General features: G+C 46.5%; 1 long non-coding RNA gene across 1 annotated transcript in view; it reads right to left on the bottom strand.

Annotated features, from left to right (window-relative positions):
* Nucleotides 1-4,730, bottom strand: part of LOC110295584 — a 77,075-nt gene extending 72,345 nt beyond the window's left edge. Inside the window, exon 1 of the long non-coding RNA XR_002378104.1 lies at nucleotides 4,412-4,730. This is a non-coding gene — a long non-coding RNA (uncharacterized LOC110295584). The remainder of the gene's footprint in view (nucleotides 1-4,411) is intronic.
* Between the last annotated feature and the right edge of the window lie 456 nt (nucleotides 4,731-5,186).

Genomic DNA, 5,186 nt, shown 5'->3' with positions numbered 1-5,186 from the left:
CCTACAGGTAAACTAGCAGGGAGTGGCCAGAATAAATTAAAGTAAGAGATGACATCATGGCCAGGCCAAGATTTTGACTAAATCTTGTAGAATGGCTGATGGTCGGATGGATGGATGGATGGATGGATGGATGGACGGACAGATGGACAGACAGATGGACAGATGGATGATAGAACAGAAGCTATCTGAAGCAGAAGGATCTCACCATCCCACAAAGAGGGAGTTACTCTCCTTCTTACTGTACCGAGAGCTACTGTGATTCACTTCTCAACACTAGGTAGAAAATATATGGAAATGACGGCCACCTCGCTGACACACACGGACTCCCATCTTCCTGGAACTTAGTCATAAGTTACCGGTACCTCAGAGAAGGACAGTTTTGTAAGGGAAATACAGACTTGATGGTAAGAGCAGCTCAAGTCATTACTAGAGCAACCTCAGGCTACTCTTTCTCTGTAAGCTTCCGTCTCTTTGTGTGATAAACAAAAGGATAATGGGGCCAAACTCAGAGGATTGTTGTTTTAAAAAAAAAAAGTGAATAATGAATACACCGAACCTGGGAGGTAAGGCGCCATTTACAAGAATGACTCTTGCTGGTCAGTATCCCTGTACATTTATTTATCAGCCTGGTACACAGTCACCCCTGCATCTCACTCCATCCTGCATTCCTGTGGTTTTATGGGATCTTTTACCTCTTTCACTTTTAGGTGGTGGTCGCTGTCATTGCTCTGTGTTCTGCGTGCGATTGATCCCAGGGCTTCACAGGGCTATGCAAGTGCTCACCATCAGTGTCTCCTTCAGGGCCCATCCCTCAGCCCTGAAGAGAATCTTCAGTGTAGGAATCCAGGTAGACAACAGTTCCCTTTAGCATTCAGAAGATGAAACCACATTGGTGTGGCTTTTCATCTCAGCTGAGGGGTCAGCTGTTAACCTCCTTGCTACTTGTTTCAAATTCCTGTCTCATTTTCCCCTTGGGGTGCTCTTGGAGTTTTCTGTTTGATCACCCTAAAGTCTAATTTAATGCTGACTCAACCATGGCCCTCATACTTCTAAAACTCTCTTCCTTTTTTCCCAAATCATTATCCCCTTTCTAATGTATTCTATAATTTTCTTGGTCACACACTTTCTTATGCGTACATATAAATATATATGTGTGTGTTGTGTGTGTATACATACATGTATGTAAATAAATACACACACACACGTATGTAAGCACACAGAGACACACAAGTCTAAGCCCATCAGGAGGAGAGCTCCTTCTCTGTCATGCTCACTGATCTTTCTCCAGCCCTGTCAAAGTCTCTGGTCCCAGAACAGAACTGCTTAAAACCCTCCCCTGACTGTTCTATCAACCTTGTTTACGTAAGTAGCATATGTGCCTCCCATCTTTCATCCAGGGACTCAGAACATACTGATGCTCAACCAGTGTGGGCACTAACCTTAGGGGCTGCTACAGGCCTGGCTCATGTCTGCTCTTGTGGACCGGGACACCCCTTCATCCTGCATCTTCCCTGCTGGCCCCCTCCCCTGAAGAGATAGTCTATTAAACAGGCAAAGAAATCAAGTCATGGAAACATGAACTTCCACTGGACCCTGGGAAATTGAGACTGTGCAGAACAGAAACTCTAGGTCATATAAATCTGTGGAAATGGAATAAAAATAAATCTGGAGACACAATAAATCAAAAGCTCAGTGGGTCACATGGCTTCCTGATGCTAAAATGTAAACGTTAACCCAAAATGTCATGCTTCTGTTCTCTGTGGCCCATCTCACGTCTAGGATTTCACATTACCTTCAAAACAGGTCTAAGATGCAAATCGTTCCATCTTAGAAGAAGCAAAGCTTAGGAGAAAGAAAAAACAATGCCAATAATCCAAGGAACCTCATGGCGAAGCCAGGCCAGACTCCTTCAGTCCTGGAACAGGGTTTCCTAACTCAGGATCTCCATGCAGTGGACTTAGGGTCACAGCAGAGATGTGGTATACCTTCCAAAAATATCAACGCTAGCCCAAAGTCCACGGAAATAAAACCATTATTTTCTTATTAAAGCAAATATGTTGTTTTGAAGGTTTGTTGTTGTAGCTGTTGTTTTGTTTTGTTTTGTTTACTAAAGTGTCACCATGTAACTTGGGCTGACCTCAATTTTAACATTCTCCTGCCTCAGCACGGCCCCCATCACTGGGATTGCAGACATGTACCACTATGGGTAGCTGAGGATGTGACATTTTAGGGCATTGGGCAGCGGTGATGTGTGCACGAGGGTGCTTTGTGGAGCGCTCCTGTGTGGAGGCCAGAGGAGAGCTTTCGGGCAGCTTTTCCACCACGGTTCCAGGAATCAGACTCATATGTTTGGTTATGCAGCAAGCACTTCACCTCCTAAGGCATCTCTCCAGCCTACGTGTAAGTTTTATACAAAATACAATCCACAGCATTTGTGTGAATTATTAAGATAAAATCATTGTAGGAGCTGGAGAGATGGTTCAACAATTAAGAACACTTGCTGCTCTTGCCAAAGACCCAGGTTCGGTCCCTAGCACCTATATGGTGGATGGCAACCATCTGTAACTCCAGTTCCAGAGAATCCAGCGCCCTCTTCTGGCCTCCACTGGCACTACATGCACATGGTACACAGACATTCATTCAGGTGCAACATGTATACACACAAAATAAAAATAAATGAACCTCTTTTTAATAAGATAGAGTTTGCCTGAAGGTTGCTTTCTACACTGGCAGGCGTCCTCTTAGAGACCTGTGGAACACTTCCACCTGCTAACCAGTACATGACTTTTAGCAAAGCCCTTAGCTTCCCCAAGCCTCATTGTTCTTGCCTGTGTAACAGGGGACAACACTGCCTTCCTGACAGACTCACCATCATGAAAACTAAATGAAGATACAGGAAAGAAGGTCCCAGACAGAACCTGACATAAGAGGAGAAGAAGTCTGAAAACACTCCCTTTTTTTAAGTCACCAATCTGTTGGAAGATTTTTGAAACATGTGGAACCCAAGTAGCAATCATCTCATTAAAGTCCCCAAACTCCTAATGTGTCCAATTTAAAGTTTCACTTGAGAAGCAAGAGCTGGGAACAATTTATAGGATTGACACTGAGCAAATGATTAGAGATTAAAGAGCCCAAATAATTGAAGAACGATGTAGGTTTTTTTTTTCATGAATTTTCTGTGAACTTGAGGAGGAAAGGGTAGAAAGAGACTTAAAAAGTCTTTACCCACTGTGGATACGGCTGAGTGGGTGAAGTGCCTATCGATTAAGCATGAGGGCCTGAGTTCAGATCCCAAGCCTCCGCATGAGAACCGAACACAGTGGCACACACCCGTAACCCTATCACTGATGGGACAGAAGCAGGAGGAACCCAGGGCTGGCCAACCTAGCCAATCGGAAAGCTCCAGGTTGAGCAAGCTAGTCTCAAAAAGTAAGATGGCGATACAGAGGAAGATAGCCAAAGTTGAGCTCTGGCTTCCATATGGGCATAGGTGAGCTCACATCACACACACACACACACACACACACACTACATGCACACACACGCATGCACACATGCGCACGCACACACATACACACACACACACACTACATGCACACACACACACACACTACATGCACACATACCTTTAAAGGGGTCAGGGAAATAAGTCAGTGGTAGACTATTTGCTTAGCATATGCAGAGCCCTGAGTTCAGGCCCCAGTACTGACAAAAAAGAGAGAAGAGGGAAGGAGACAAAATGCAGAGGGCTGAGGAAGGAAGGAAAGAAGAGAAGGAACAGGAAGAGAGAAGAAAGGGGAAGGAAGGAAGACTCCACTACTGTCTTCCCATCAGAGGTGGGAAGGCACACCACACTCAACTGAGAGAGCAAAGGAGAATCAGGCATCCAAAACCCTGCTTGGCCTCTAGGCTCTCAGTAACACCTATAAAAAAGCAGAACCCAGTTCCTTACAGACCTCCTAAAATCTTGAATACAGACTTTTGGGTGAGGACAAATCGGCCTCTAAGCAGTAAGCATCCACATGGTGAGGGGCATAGAGTCAAAAAAATCCTACAGTGTCCCCTCGTCAACCCTGCCTGCTCAGCCACGGTCTTATGCTAAACTATTCAAGGTTCCCACCTGGAAGATGTATAGCCATTAGCAACTGTCAACATGGCACTCATTCTGCAGATGGCACCCAGCAGAAGGCTCAGGAAAGGGGCACAGAACAAAGCTGTCTTGAACCCCTGGCCAGAGAAAGGCAGAGATGCTGCCTGGGTAAGCTTAGGGTACACAGACACCAGGGCCAGGCTGGCAGCCCTGGAGGAGCTCAGCGTGGTGCATGCAGGAAATGCTCAGGACTGGACATCACACACACACACACACACACACACACACACACACACACACACACCAGTGCCGCCAACCCACCTTTGGCTCCCTAAGCAGCAGCTCCTTGAAGGCACAGCTCTGTCTTTTTTTCATGTTTCCAGAGAACACCTGGTCCACCCTCCAGTCAGTGACATGCAAAGCACACAAGCTCTCAGACCACTTGTAGGGCTGCTCTTACCAACAGCAGAAAACTGGGATTGTGGCTGGAGCTAAGACCTGAGGCCCCTGGAGAGCTACTTCAAGCCCGCTAGTTCCAAACCTGAACCCCAGGCTCTCTTATTGGACTGCCACAAGGTGGTGCTCCCACCAGCTCTCCTCCACAGACCAAGTCCCAATCATATTGGTTCCATTTTCCCAGAGTTCCTCATCAAGGAATGAACCTCCCTCCTGTTCCTGCCTCCTCCCTCTCCCTGGTCTGGCCCACCGGTCGATCTTTCCACACCCTTCAGTCTGTGCTGCCTCCTGCCTTGTTCTGACCCACACTCATCCCCATATCTGCCTTGCAATACACCCAGGTTGTTCCTGGTGTTGTTTCCCTGTCATCTGGCTCCATCCTCCTCTAACCCTCTGCCTAGCCCCACATCTGGAGCCACAGCTGGATCTCATCATAACGGTAAAGCTTGACTATTCATGGGGCCTAAAATATGACAGCAATCCACGAGAGGAGGAAGGGTGTTAGCACATGGTAAAAACTTTAAAACGATATGTGCACACGGGTTCAGCTAAGGACTGCGTGGACAAATGCTGCTGAGTAAATGCTTTAGCAATTGTGGTGGCACGAGGCAGGAGGAAGATAAGAGTAAAGAGAACAAAA

The sequence above is a fragment of the Mus caroli genome, chromosome 6 (genome assembly GCF_900094665.2).
Source record: "Mus caroli chromosome 6, CAROLI_EIJ_v1.1, whole genome shotgun sequence".
Classification (NCBI taxonomy): Eukaryota; Metazoa; Chordata; class Mammalia; order Rodentia; family Muridae; genus Mus; species Mus caroli.
Note: the sequence above shows the minus strand (reverse complement) of the source record. Positions and strands in the feature narration are given on the sequence as shown.